Consider the following 16,232-nt stretch of genomic DNA (forward strand, 5'->3'; position numbering starts at 1 on the left):
GTAGCAGAGGTTGTGTCACTGTCATCAGCGACCAAAGAATTGCACGCAATTTAGCGCAGGTTGCGCTAATAATATATATTGCAGCCAGATAAAACAATAGTCCTTAAAAGGACTTTTGGGTCTCTAACACTTTTCAACACTAAACCCTGCCTAAAAAAAAAAAAAAAAATTCCTGTCCCTATACTATCTGTCCCTTTTGCTGCAGCTCGCCCTGACTAAGACTGAGCCGAACCACCTGTCATCGGGTGCTATATAGCACCCGCTGACGCGTTCCGGCCAGCCAATCATTGTAATGCCAGTAACCAACATGGCTACGGCATTACAGTGAGTGCCATTACTTTCCAGCACGTTTATTAGCTGTGTAGCTCGAGTAAAAAAGGTGTTCAGCCGAGCATGCTCGCCCAACAGTAATACCCATCTTTCTACCTATTTTTGGCAGCCATCAGTATGTCCTTGCTTTTCCAATAAATGGGGTTCCCAGAAGTAGGAAACTTATACGCTACCTATATAAATAGGTGACTGTCAGAGTCTGGTGTGGTGGAGGCTCCCTAGATCTCCAAGGAGGTAAGAGGCCTTTTGCTTGTGTCCCTTGTGCCCTTCCTATTATTCAGACCTGGTTAATAATATTGAGGATCAGAAGATCCTTGGCTACTGAGTTTTTGATCTTCCAGTGAAACCTAGATTGGGACTTCAAAGTATGTTTGTGGTGAGGGCTATTACATGACATTTCATTCTATGAGAAAGTAACCTGAAAAAACAAGGGGTTGTCTAGTTTAGCCACATGCTTGTTAGGGCAAATTATGGAATCAATATGAATCTCCCCACTATGGACTGCACAGAAGTAGTTGCTTCTATCTTCTTCTCTCCTGCTGAAGTCAACGAAGCCTCGGATTTCTGTAGAAGTCAAAAAACACTTAGAAAGTGGATTATTGACATTAATTTCTCTGTTTGTTCTACGCCCCCATTGTCTGTAAATGATTTCTGTCATTAGTATTGAAATTATGAGGAGGAAAATAAACTGTGTTTGAACAATTTCCTAGATGGCTTTATAGAGGAATCAGAATGGATGTTTTATCAGCTACTGTCTCTGTTGTCTGGGAGAAGGATCATATTAATGGCTCATACGTCTGACTTTTCAATTATTGTCACTTGTCAGCAAATACGAGTCCCAGTCAGACCTTCTAGTATGTTACTACAGAATGATTGCGCAAGCTGGTTGAATCATTCGAAAAGTATGAGAAACCAAGCAAACAGCGCCCTATATCTCAGTTTCTGTGAATGTCACATGAATAAGGGCTGTGTGGTATTGTAGGGTTTTCAGTTGGATTCAGTAGAATAACTGTAAAGATCAGTTGTGAAGTATATAAAAGAGAATGCCTAAAGACAGCAATCAGAGATCCTGAAAATAAGTAAGTATAGTAATTATATTAACAATACGTTGATCATAAATCCTCCTGGTGATCAGATGTAATCTGCAAGAGAATCTGACATTAAATGTTTGATTATCCTGCAGCGTCACCACTGCGGAAATTAAGTATTACAAGTAGAGATGAGTGAATCGATTCATAAATAAATTGTACCTGACCCTAATTTCATAAAAAATTCAAGGTGGATCAGAATCAGATTCGATTCGCACAAATTTTGTAGAGAGAGAAAAAAATAATGAATCCTAGGACCAATTGGGGAAGAAAAAATTTGGCTCTGAAATGAATCTGTAAACTGATTCAGCCTAATCGCTCCCAACTCAAATTTTGAGTGATTCACTCATCTCTAATTAAAAGATGACCATCAAAACCAAAGAACTGTCTGAGTTATGCATGGCGGGTCCTCCAGTTTATGTACAGCCAGGTCCATAAATATTGGGACATCTACACAATTCTAACATTTTTGGCTCTATACACCACCACAATGAATTTGAAATTAAACAAACAAGATGTGCTTTACCTGCAGACTGTCAGCTTTAATTTGAGGGTATTTACATCCAAATCAGGTGAACGGTGCAGGAATTACAACAGTTTGCATATGTGCCTCCCACTTGTTAAGGGACCGAAAGTAATGGGACAATTGGCTTCTCAGCCGTTCCATGGCCAGGTGTGTGTTATTCCCTCATTATCCCAATTACAATGAGCAGATAAAAGGTCCAGAGTTCATTTCAAGTCTGCTATTTGCATTTGGAATCTGTTGCTGTCAACTCTCAAGATGAGATCCAAAGAGCTGTCACTATCAGTGAAGCAAGCCATCATTAGGCTGAAAAAACACAACAAACCCATCAGAGAGATAGTAAAAACATTAGGTGGGGCCAAAACAACTGTTTCGAACATTCTTTAAAAGAAGGAACGCCCCGGTGAGCTCAGCAACACCAAAAGACCCGGAAGACCACGGAAAACAACTGTGGTGGATGACCGAAGAATTCTTTCCCTGGTGAAGAAAACTCTCTTCACAACAGTGGGCCAGATCAAGAACACTCTCCAGGAGGTAGGTGTATGTGTGTCAAAGTCAACAATCAAGAGAAGACTTCTCCAGAGTGAATACAAAGGGTTCACGACAAGATGTAAACCATTGGTGAGCCTCAAAAACAGGAAGGCCAGATTAGAGTTTGCCAAACGACATCTAAAAAAGCCTTCACAGTTCTGGAACAACATCCTATGGACAGATGAGACCAAGATCAACTTGTACCAGAGTGATGGGAAGAGAAGAGTATGGAGAAGGAAAGGAACTGCTCATGATCCTAAGCATACCACCTCATCAGTGAAGCATGGTGGTGGTAGTGTCATGGCGTGGTTATGTATGGCTGAAAATGGAACTGGTTCTCTTATATTTATTGATGATGTGACTGCTGACAAAAGCAGCAAGATGAATTCTGAAGTGTTTCGGGCAATATTATCTGCTCATATTCAGCCAAATGCTTTAGAACTCATTGGACGGCGCTTCACAGTGCAGATGGACAATAACCAAAAGCATACTACAAAAGCAACCAAAGAGTTTTTTAAGGGAAAGAAGCGGAATGTTATGCAATGGCCAAGTCAATCACCTGACCTGAATCCGATTGAGCATGTATTTTAATTGCTGAAGACAAAACTGAAGGGAAAATGCCCCAATAACAAGCAGGAACTGAAGACAGTTGCAGTAGAGGCCTGGCAGAGCATCACCAGGGATGAAACCCAGCGTCTGGTGATGTCTATGCGTTCCAGACTTCAGGCTGTAATTGACTGCAAAGGATTTGCAACCAAGTATTAAAAAGTGAAAGTTTGATTTATGATTATTATTATGTCCCATTACTTTTGGTCCCTTAACAAGTGGGAGGCACATATGCAAACTGTTGTAATTCCTGCACCGTTCACCTGATTTGGATGTAAATACCCTCAAATTAAAGCTGACAGTCTGCAGGTAAAGCACATCTTGTTTGTTTCATTTCAGATCCATTGTGGTGGTTTATAGAGCCAAAAATCTTAGAATTGTGTAGATGTCCCAATATTTATGGACCTGACTGTATATATTAGTGTTGAGCGAGCAGGCTTGGCTCAATACCAGTTTGGCTTGAGCATCGCTATACTCGGCACATGGCGGCACTCGGCCGAGTCTCCTCCCTCACGTTTCACTGCTGCTAAGCAGCCAATAAACGTGCAGGTAAGTACTGCCCTCACTGTAATGCCAGTAGCCATGTTAGCCGGAACATGTCATCGGGTGTTATATACGGTAGCACCCGATGACGCGTGTTCGGCTCATTCTAAGTCAGGGAGAGCTGAGGATAGGAAGGGACAGAGAGTATAGGGAGTGTAATTGAATATTATAAGTGTACAAAAACGTTTCAACGTTTCAGAGACCCAAAAGTCCTTGTAAGGACTATTGTGTGTGACAGCAGTAATTGATTTTTGTGGCGCAACCTGCACTAAAATGCTCAGTGTTAGGGAGACCTGTGCATAGGAAGGGACAGACAGTGTAGGAAGTGTAATAGGAAGATTTTTATACAATAATTTTTTCAGGGACCCGAAAGTCATTTTAAGGACTATTAGGTGTGACAGCAGCAATATATATTTTTAGCGCATCATGCGCTAAATACCGTGTAATAGGCCGCTGCGGACAGTTAAATTATCCTCGCCACATCTGTTTAAAGTGTGCGCATCCCTACAATATCAGTGACATCCAGTGCAGTTTTATTGTAGATGATGTCCGCTAGGGACTGTTAAATTATCCGTACCACATCTCCTGTTTAAAGTGTGTGAATCCCTAAAAATATCTGTGACATCCAGTGCAGTTTTTTTGTAGACACTGTGAACTGTGACATTACCTGTGGTATCTGTCCTGTATAAAGTTTCCTCATCACAAATACTGTTGTAAGTTTTTGCACATACACTACCAAATCCTACGCTACTGTACGTGTGACAGACTTTCAAGAATATATCACATTTAAAATGAAAAAGGCGAGCAGTAGGGGACGGGGAAGTGGCCGTGATGCTGATGGTGCACGCAGAGGCCGTGGCCCTGGGCGCGGAGAAACTGTGCCTGCTGCCAGAGCACAAGAAAAACAATCATCCAAGATACCTATCTTCATGTCCCAGTTTGCAAGGCGGCGCAGGACTCCACTCTTGAAGTCAGACCAGTACGACCAGGTGGTCAGTTGGATTGCAGCAGATAATGCTTCCAGTCGGTTAAGCACCACCCTGTCTTCCACCAAACCCAGGCTCAGTAGCCAGGAGTCGGGTCCACACAATCCTCACCCTGATCCTCCTTCCTCCTACCATTTACAGTGTGGCCAAACAAGTGTTCCCACACTCGGATATTCCGAGGAGCTCTTTTCAGCGCCATTACTTGATTCGGCCCTCTCGCTAAGCACGCTTGAAGAGGGACATGAGATCTTATGCCCTGATTCCCAACCTTTTGAGCATCCACATTCAGAAGAACATGACGGTGGTGAATGGCAATTAGAGTTTAATGAGGTGGATGATAATGAGACACAGTTGCCAATGAGTCAACGCAATTACCGTTTCAAGAGGTTGATGAAGAGGATGAGATACAGTTTTCAATCACTGAGGTTTTGGTTAGGTCAACAAATCAGGAGGATGATCAGAGTGAGGGAGTGGAAGAGGAGGTGGTGGACGATGAGTTCACTGACCCAACCTGGGAAGGTGGCAAGCCGATTGAGGAGAGCAGTACAGAGGGGGAGGGATCTGCAGCACTGCAACAGGCTGGAAGAGCGTCACGGTGAAGTGTGGGAGGAACACCACACCAAACACAAGGGGGGGAGGTATCTGACCTGGAAGCTAGCAAGAGGAAAAGAACAACACCTGATGAATCCTAACCCTAGCCCTGACTGCTAACCGAATGAATGGACCTCAGTGGTAGGACCGTTCATTCACTGGAACCTAAAGCCTGAATGACCCTGTAATGCCCTGAGGTAGTAATAGTGCCCAAAGAGGACCCATTCCTTCCCCAGCTGAAGGAACAGGAGTATTGACTCAGACCAGATAGCTGAAAACAGGGGAAACAACACAATACAATAACAAAGGAATGTGACACTTAACTCCGGAAGTAGAAGAAAAAGTAGGAACAATGAAGCTATACACCGTAAGGAGTGATGGGAGTAGCCAGACTAAATAGTAATGACTAGAGATGGCCTTGCGGTTCGCCCGGTGGTCGTTTCGCAGCAAACTTTGCGTGTTCGCAATTCGCCGAACATGCGAACATATGGAGATATTCGCGCCTGCCACATTATTTTACATTGTGAAGAACTTTGACCCATGACACATCCACCAGGTGGTACAGGACAGCCAATTGAGACGTTTCAGCACATGGACATATCCCCTACCTTATAAATAAACCTGATCTGGCCGCCATTTTACATTCAGTGTTTTGCCAGTGTAGGGAGAGGTTGCTGTGTGGAGCAGGGACAGGCTGTTAGGGACACCAAACGCCTGCTAATAAAGCCACAAAATTAGGACTGGTATAGGTGTGCTATCGATAGATGTGATATAATTTTATAAGGAGTAAAAAACTCATAGATCTATATATCTGTAAAGAATAAATCAGGGCAACTGGATTTACTGTAGATTTCTTGAAAACGTTTCACTTGTTCTTCCAACGAGCTTTCTCAATTCTGAGTGACTGTTCAAGAATATATCCATGCTGGGTATAATTACCAGATGTTGATTCAGTTACATATTTATTCCCAGAGAATTCTTGTACAGTCACTCAGAATTGAGAAAGCTTGTTGGAAGAACGAGTGAAATGTTTTCAAGAAATCTACAGTAAGTCCAGTTGCCTTGATTTATTCTTTACAGATATACCATGACCTGGATAAATGAGAACCTTCACAGACATAGATCTATATAGTGATCACCTGGAAGTCAGGGGCCTAGGGGCTAGGTGTTTACTAGGGCCATTTTTATATAGGGTAAGGTTTCGGGCGGGGTCGCTCTTATCAGGGCGGGTGGTCTGTGGTTAGGCTATCAGGGCCAGAATAGCACCCCCCTGTAGGGCAATATCAGAGACAGTTCTTTGCCCACCCTGTCCTTTAATACCACATCATCATCTAGCCCAGGGATAGATGTTTTTTGCTTTCCGTCCAGGATTCATGGATGTGCACTGGAACCCCCCTGATTGTGGTAGGACATATGGTTTCTGATTTGGTGCCGCCGAGCACTTGATTTAGTCGAGCCGCCGAGCACTTGTTATTGCTGACCACATCTATGCTTTTTGCTTACCTTTAATAATTAAATTTATTTTCATTTTGAGGGATATCTTTTCCATTCACACGTCCGCAAAATGGGTCCGCATCCATTCGGCAAATTTTGCGGAATGGGTGAAGACCCATTCATTTTCAATAGGGCCGGAATGTGCTGTCCGCATCCGCATTTGCGGATCCGCATTTGCGGATTCGCACTTCCGCATCCGTGCTTCCGTTTCCGCAAAAAAAATAGAACATGTCCTATTCTTGTCCGCAATTACAGACAAGATTAGTAGGCATTTTCTATTATAATGCCAGCGATGTGCGGTCCGCAAATTGCTTGTTTCGGATCCACTAAACACTTACGGACGTGTGAATGGACCCTCATAGTAACATTATTAAAGGTTACGTTTTATCTTTATGTATATTCTAATGGATTGCCTTCCTTGTACAATCTTATAATATACTTTTTATGTTAGAAAGTATATTATAGCGCATTTGTATTATGCGGCAGTTGTGTGCAGTTCTTTTGCGATACTGCAGGTAGAGGGACAAGCATTATTCTAACAAATAATTTCTACTGGTGTGATATACCAGTCGCCCCCCCCAAAAAAACTGATTGAAGCGGGGTGAAATATACCTATATACTTTCTTTATAGTGCATTTGTCTACTGTATAGTGCATTTGCGCATGCGCGTACGCGAAAGTTATATTGCCGATATTTTGCATCGAAAAAAATTATGAATGGAGATCGCATATTCGAATAATACATCTGGTATGTCACTGTCCATGTTGTGGGACTATTTGTGCACTTCTAGTAATTATTTATTGGCTGCAAATATGAGCTGAAGGTTTTTCAAGTTCGACTGCCATTAAAATGATCAGGTCGCAAACCGTCCCGGCAGATGTTCGTGCATTACTAGTAATGACCACTATGCAGCACCTGACTAGAGGTGTGGTCATTACCATCAACAACAAAGTGAAACTAAAAGAGGCTATCAGCTGACATCACGTGCAATCAGTCTCTCCGACCTTCTAACACCTAGCCTGGGAGTGACCGTGACAAAGAGGCAGTGGGGTGGCAAAAGGGAGAAGGCGGACCACACCAGACAGGCCTGCAACCTTTCCACGGAGCACCCCCTTGCGGAAATCTCCCTTGAAAAAAGGGTAGATGTTCCGCAGTCTGGCACTTTTTTGAAGAAAGTGCGAATGACAAAAGAATAGTAGTGTGCAAACTGTGCCATACGAAAATGGGCCAGGGCGTGAACACTAGCAACCTCACCACCACCAGCATGATCTGCCACATTGCATCCAAGCACCGTAATAAGTGGGACTGCCTGGGTCCACAATCTGTGTCTCCTCACCACCACCAGCATGATTGCATCCAAGCACCGTAATAAGTGGGACTGCCTGGGTCCACAATCTGTGTCTGCGGGTCACACCACTGCCTCCTCTTCCCCTATGTTACGTGCTGGCCAATCCCCTGTCGAAAGCGCAGGCCAGTGTGCCTCCCGCCCTGCACCTGGTTCTTTTCAAGCACCATCAGTGACCACATCCACTTCCGTGTCCCAGCGCATCGTCCAAATTTCCTTACTCTAGGCCTTCGAACGTAAGCAGAAATACCCAGCCACCCACCCACAGGCCATAGCACTAAATTTGCAGCTTTCCAAATTAGTGGACCTGGAAATGTTGCTATTTAGGCTAGTAGACACTGAGGCCTTCCGCAGCCTGATGTCAGCGGCCATCCCACGTTACGCAGTCCCCTGCCGCCACAATTTATTTTTCAAGGTGTACCGTGTCCGCCTTACACTAACGTGTCCCATAACACCAACGCAGTTACTGGGAAGGTCCACTTAACCACGGACACATGGACAAGTGCATTCAACCAGGAACGCTACATTTCCCTGATGGCACACTGGGTGAATGTTGTGGAGGCTGGGAGCGAGTCGTACCCTGGGATGGCACAGGTGCTACCGACACCAAGGATTGTGGGCACTACGTCGATCAGGGTTTCTGCCAGCACCTACATTAGTGGCTCCAACCCCCACTTCTCCTCCGCCTCCTCCACTTCCACCTCTGAATTATCATCTTGCAGCACCAGTCAGACATAAGTCAGTAGCTGGAAGCAGTGTAGCACTGCAGTGGGGAAACGGCAACAGGCTGTTCTGAAGCTGATATGCTTAGGGGACAAACAGCACACCGCCGCAGAGCTGTCGCAGGGGATAACAGACGAGACTGAGCTGTGGCTCTCGCCACTCAACCTAGAACAAGGCATGGTTGTGTCTGATAATGGCCGTAACTTGGTGACGGGTTTGAAGCTCGGCAAGCTTAGACACATCCCATGCCTTGCTCATATCTTCTACCTTGTGGTTCAGCGGTTTCTCAAAACCTACCCCAATGTGCCTGAGCTACTGGTGAAGGTTCGCCGCGTGTGTGCACATTTCCACAAGTCATCGACAGCTTCAGCCGGTCTGTCAATGCTGCAGCAGCGCTTGAAATTGCCAGCTCACTGGCTGTTGTGCGACGTGAGCACGCGCTGGAACTTCACATTCCACATGTTGGCCAGGCTTTATGAGCAGCAGAGGGCAGTAGTTTAATACCAGCTGCAACATGGGCATCACCTTTCCAGTCAGCTTCCGCTATTCACAATTGAGGAGCGAGCATGGATGTCTGACCTCTGTGAGGTTTTAAGAAACTTTGAGGAATCAACAAATATGGTGAGCGGCGATAACGCTATTATCAGCGTAGCCATCCCACTTCTGTGTCTACTGAAATGCTCGCTGCTCACAATTAAGGACGATGCTTTGCATGTGGAAGAGGTGGAAATGGGGGAAGACATTACACAGGGTGATAGCCAGACCACCCTCAGTTCGTCTTCTCAGCGCGAATTAGACGATAAAGGGGAGGAGGAGCAGGAGAAGGTTTCCTCCACTACAGAGGGTAGTACCCATGGAATTTTAATTCCATCTGTTCAGTGTGGGTGGGCAGAAGAGGAGGAAGAGGATGAGGAGATTGAGAGTTATCCTGCCTGTTGGTGCTCTGGCACACATGGCTGACTTCATGTTAGGCTGCCTTTCCCACGACCTGCGCATTATACACATTTTAGACAACACGGAGTACTGGTTGTGTACACCTTCTCGACCCCCGCTACAAAGAGAACTTCTCATCTCTCATTCCTCTGGTGGAGAGGACGAGCAAAACGGTGCAATACCAGAAGATCCTTGTTGAAAAATTGCTCCAAAAATTTTCATCTGACAACGCTGGTGGCAGAGTCCATAGTTCCTTGGCCAACCGAGGAGGGGAGATGAAGGGAACACACAACAGTTCCAACAGAGGCAGGGCAACACTCTCCAAAGCCTGGGACAGTTTCATGACACCCCGCCAACACCCTCACCCTGATGCGTGGCCTAGTGTCACAAGGAGAGAAAAATTTTGGAAGATGGTGAAGGAGTATATAGCAGACCGTGTCAGCGTCCTCAATGGCTGTCCAAGCTGGACACGTGGCATGAACTAGTGCTCTACGCTTTGGAGGTGCTGGCCTGCCCTACCACCAGCGTTTTGTCTGAGTGGGTATTTAGTGCTGCTGGGGGCATAATAACTGATAAGCATATCTGCCTGTCAACTGAAAATGCTGACAGGTTAACACTTATAAAAATGAACAAGGTTTGGATTGAGCATGACTTCTCTTTAAATGTGTTGTTTAAAATGTACTGAATACAATGTATTCCTATGCACCCCTTCCACCACAAACAAGGATATATGGTTAAATCTTCCTTTTCTCATCCTCCTCCTCCATCATATCAACATGCTTATTCGTCACATATAATGCCCTCGCATATATGCCCTTCAAATATAATGTTTTACAGGGTCAGCTCACCTGCAGGCCCTTGCATATAATTTTTTAGAGGGTCAGCTCAGCTTCAGGCCCTCGCATATAATTTTTTAGAGGGTCAGCTCAGCTGCAGGCCCTCGCATATAATTTTTTAGAGGGTCAGCTCAGCTGTAGGCCCTCGCATATAATTTTTTAGAGGGTCAGCTCACCAGCAGGTATTCACCTACAATCTTTTACTGGGTCAGCTCACCAGCAGGCCCGCACATCAAATCTTTTACAGCGTCAGCTCACCAGCAGGTCCGCACCTCAAATCTTTTACAGGGTCAGCTCACCAGCGGCCAGCAACTCAAATCTTTTACAGGGTCAGCTCACCTGAATGCCCTCGCATTTAATTTTTTAAAGGGTCAGCTCACCAGCAGGCCTTTACCTACAATCTTTTACTGGGTCAGCTCACCAGCAGGCCTGCACATAAAATCTTTTACAGGGTCAGGTCACCAGCAGTGTAGCGGAGTGCAATATTAGACTCCACGATCTCCGCTGGTATAACAGGTAAATCCACAGTCTGCGCTGAACAGTAAGGCAATGTTCCCAATCCTCCCAATAACCGGACGACACACAGTCTGGGAGTCAACTGACTTTACTAGGCACAGCACACATGTTTCAAACCCCTCAACAGCCTCATTTACATACAATAGGGTGAATAGATTACTATAATACAAGGAAAGGTGGGGGCAGACAATAGCAAGGGCTGATGGGAGGTTGAGGGGGGTGTATGGACAGCCGAACCTAAAATAATATGTTACAGCCCAATATACATAGCAAAACACATATAGCATACAGCACAACCTACAGACAACCTTTCTTACATTATAGTCCAGAAGTGGCTAGGTTTGCCACAATGCTCCCCCAGAACCAAGCCGGCATACACAGTCTGATCCCAACGGATCGGCTTGGGGATGTCCGGGAGAGTACTTACAGATCACTTTTCAAGTTCAGTTTGTCTGGATAACCCGTCGGCGTTACCGTTTTGTTTCCCTGGGCGGTAGTGGATGGTAAAGTCAAACGGCTGCAGCGCCAAACTCCAGCGCAGCAGCCTGGCATTGTCTCCAGCCACACGGTTTAGCCACACCAACGGGTTGTGATCTGTGAGTAAGGAAAAAGGTTGTCCATACAAATACGGCTGTAACTTTTTGAGGGCCCACACCACGGCCAGGCACTCCTTCTCAATGGCGGCGTAGCTTACTTCTCGTGGCAATAACTTTCGGCTCAAGTAAGCTACGGGGTGTTCTCCGCCATCGGCTCCAACCTGGCTCAGCACTGCTCCCAATCCAAACATTGAAGCGTCTGTGTGAACCAGAAATCTTTTAGTTGGTTCAGGAGCAGCAAGTACGGGAGCATTAGTTAGAGCAGTCTTTAGTTGTTGGAATGCCTGATCACACTCTGGGGCCCAGACCACCTGTCGAGGCAGATTCTTACGTGTCAAGTCAGTCAAGGGTTTGGCCAGGGCGCTATAATTGGGCACGAATTTTCTATAGTACCCTGCGGTACCCAGAAACGCTAGCACTTGGGTTTTTGTCCTAGGGGTGGGCCATTTAGCTACAGCTTCCACTTTAGCTGGTTCTGGTTTCTGTTGCCTGCTTCCCACCCGGTGGCCCAAGTATTGCACTTCGGCCATCCCTATATGACACTTGCTGGGTTTCAGCGTTAACCCTGCCTCTCCAATACGATCTAGGATGGCCCCTATGTGTTGTAGGTGCTCTGCCCAGGTCTGGCTGAATATAGCGATGTCATCTAAGTAGGCACAGGCGTATACATGGAATCCGTCCAGTAACCGATCTACCATCCGCTGAAAAGTTGCCGGAGCGTTTTTCATCCCGAATGGCATGACCCGAAATTGATACAGGCCAAACGGGGTGACAAACGCCGACTTGGGGATGGCATCCTCGGCTAGTGGAATCTGCCAGTATCCCTTACATAAATCTATGGTAGTGAGATACTGGCCCCGTGCCATCTTATCCAGCAGCTCGTCTATCCGAGGCATCGGATAGGCATCAGACACCGTTTTGTCATTTAGCCTCCGGTAGTCGACACAGAAACGTGTCGTGCCGTCCTTCTTGGGTACCAGCACTACCGGCGATGCCCAGGGGCTATCAGAAGGTTCGATAACCCCTAGCTGCAACATCTCGTCAATTTCAGTTTTCATATGTGTCCTGACTGCTTCAGGGACGCGATATGGAGTCTGCCGCATAGGTAGCTGTCCCGGGGTTTGGAGTCGGTGGGTGGCTAGCGGAGTGTACCCAGGCAAATTGGAGAAGGTAGCCCCTTTAGCTATAATCAGCTCTTGTACCTGGGCACGCTCCTGAGGGCTTAGCCGCTCCCCCAGCTGAACCCCCTTGGAGGGCTCTGTCTGTTCTTCCTGTTCTAATAGGTCAGGTAGGGGCAGATTCTCCTGATCCTCAGAGGCTGAGGCGCATATCGCCGCCACGTCCTCTATCCTCTCATGGTAGGGTTTGAGCATGTTTATATGGAGCATGCGTCTCTTCCCTACCCCTGAGCAGGGGCCAATCACATAGGTGGTGTCACATCTCTGCTCCACCACCTGGTATGGGCCAGATGGCCTGCAGCTTGTCTGTGCGGACGGGTTTTAGAATCAAAACCTTCTGCCCCACTTGAAAGCTGCGGTCTCTGGCTCCCCTATCGTACCAGCGGTGCTGGCGTTGCTGGGCCGCCCGGAGGTTGGTGCGCACAGTCTGAGTCAGCGCCTCCAGACGGTCCCGGAACTCCAGTACGTAAGATACGATAGGGGTTCCATCTGGGCTACTCTCACCCTCCCAATGCTCCCTAAATAGGTCTAACGGCCCTCGTACCCTCCTTCCAAACAGTAATTCAAACGGAGAAAACCCTGTCGATTCTTGGGGTACCTCCCTGTATGCGAAGAGCAGGTGGGGTAAAAACCGCTCCCAGTCTTTGTGCGCTTCTCCAAACGTACGGAGCATTTGTTTCAGCGTACCGTTAAATCTTTCGCATAGGCCATTGGACTGGGGGTGGTAGGCCGAATTTATTATTGGCTTAATGCCACATATCCTCCACAGTTGTTGGGTGACCTCGGCAGTGAATTGGGTGCCCCTATCGGATATTATTTCTTGGGGAAATCCTACCCGGGAAAATATCTTCATTAAAGCCTCGGCCACAGTTTCAGCATGGATATTAGTGAGGGCTACGGCCTCAGGGTATCGTGTGGCATAGTCCACTACTGTTAAGATAAACCTTTTCACAAGCAGACCCGCACCTCAAATCTTTTACAGGGTCAGCCAGCCAGCAGGACCGCAACTCAAATCTTTTACAGGGTCAGCTCACCTGAAATCCCCTCGCATTAAATATTTTAGAGGGTCAGCTCACTTGCAGGCCCTTGCATATAATGTTTTATAGGGTCAGCTCACCAGCAGGCCAGCACCTAAAATCTTTTACAGGGTCAGCTCATCTGCAGGCCCCCACCTAAAATATTTTACTGGGTCAGCTCACCTGCAGGCCCTCACCTAATTATACCTAATAGGTAATCTTTGCGCATGCTGCCTTGCTTGGATGTGGTAGCCATAGCCGTTTCTCAGGCTCCCTCTCCTGAATCAAACACTGATTCCCCGTTACCCATAGTTACAATTGTTTGCGCTGACAATAACATCGAAAGTTGATAGGCCAGACATCTGAATGGATCGTCGCCGTCACGAGGACGTGCGATCGGTCCCAGGTTAACAAGAGTCACCAAAGCGGCAGCAGGCCCTCACCCATAATGTTTTAGATGGTCAGATCAGCAGGTCCTTGGCGCGCTGTGAGAGACCCTGTTTATGCAGTTCAACAACCCGACCACGTTCAAAAAGGGAGAGTTTTTTTGCCTTTGCCATCACAACGTGTGACTACCAGACAGAAAATGACAATGAATCCACATCTTTGCACAGATTCGGCCTTTTAAAGGCATGTGGTCCTAAACTTTTGATCAGCTGAAAAAGAGCCTGTTTCAGTTTATTCGTTGTTTTCATTAAATTGAATGCTCAAAAAATGTTTCGTCTCACTCCCATTTCTTCTTGTTGCATGTTGAAGCTCTACTTGGAACCTTGTTAAGATCCAGCCATGCTAAATATGATTTTTTGCCATTTTTCAAGTGGTCTTAAACTTTTGATCAGGACTGTATATAGTCAAAAGAGTGGATTTTCAATAGAATAATGAGTCATGTATAAAAATAACAAAACATAACCATTTCCAGAAGTAAAATCTGTCACTGTTGTGATGTTGACAGGGAATCCATCACAGCCTAAGCATCCCAATACTCGACAGTCTGACAAGTGACATTTCTGAGAAGGATTCTTAGAGTATTCTAATTCTCTGAGGAGGTTTTTTTCAGATTATTATTTTTTTGTTGTGATCTCTTAATACAAATAACATTCTTCTTCCTACAGGCATCGAGAAGTCAATTGCTTAAAATTCCGCTCTGCAATAGACAATTTGTTCATCTGTGAAACACCAGTGAATTCTCTAGGATTCGCTCATCACTACTCATCAGGAATCAGTTGTCAGAGGTTAAAATGGCTAAAGGGTTTTTCTACCCTAAAACATTTAGCTTAGCACTAGAGATGGCCTTGCTGTTCACCCGGCGGTCGTTTCCCGACGAACTTTGCTAGTTCGTGATTCGCCAAACATGCGAACATATGGCGATATTCGTACACGCCATATTTTTTTGCATAGCGCCGAACTTTGACCCATCCTTCAGGTGATACAGGACAGCCAATTGAGACGTTTCAACACATGGACACACCCCCTACCCTATAAATAAACCTGTTCTGGCAGCCATTTTACATTCAGTTTTTTTGCCAGTGTAGGGAGATGTTGCTGTGTGGAGCAGGGACAGGCTGTTAGTGACACCAAACGCTAGCTAATAGAGCCACAAAAGTCCTTTTAAGGACTGGTATAGGTGTGCTATCGATAGGTGTGATACACAGAGGGGTGTGATATACTTATAATATACTTTGTAACATAGAAAGTATATTATAGTGCATTTGTATTGTGCAGCAGTTGTGTGCGGTTCTGCTGAGATACCACAGTTAGATAGAGGAACAAACGCTATTGGAATAACTATGTCACGGGGTTCCGAAGGTGCACTCGGTCCCCCATTGCCCGCAGACCTGTTGCTTAGCTTTGGGAATGAGGATCTGTGTTTGACCTCATTCCCAGGGCGGCTTTGAGCTGATCACTCGGTGCTCGACTGGTTGGTCTGTCGGTCATGTGACGCTGGCCACGTCACATGACCCTCACTCCCCACTATAAATACAGGCAGCCTGCTGGCTACAGGTTGCCTGTTAATTTCTAGGTTCCTGGCTATTTGTTGGACTGCTGAATACTTACCTGATCCTGTTCCCTGACCATCCTTTTGCCTGCTCCTCCTGTACTGCGCATCCGTCCTGGTATTGTGACCTCGGCTCCCACCTGACTACTCTCTTAGGACTCCTCTTGTACTTCTCTGCTCTCCTGGTATTTGACCCCGGCTTCTCCTGACCATTCTTTGCTTAATCCTTTGTACTGTGTAGCTCTCTTGGTTCTGACCCGGTCCGTTCATGTTCCGTATTTTGTCTTGTCTGTCTTCCCTGCACATATCCTAAGTTAGGGACTGTCGTCCAGTTGTCCCCTGTCATCAGGACTCGTGAGGCAAGTAGGCAGGGCCAGGGGTGAGGGTGGAGCGCAGTGGTC

The sequence above is a fragment of the Bufo bufo genome, chromosome 2 (genome assembly GCF_905171765.1).
Source record: "Bufo bufo chromosome 2, aBufBuf1.1, whole genome shotgun sequence".
NCBI classification, from domain to species: Eukaryota; Metazoa; Chordata; class Amphibia; order Anura; family Bufonidae; genus Bufo; species Bufo bufo.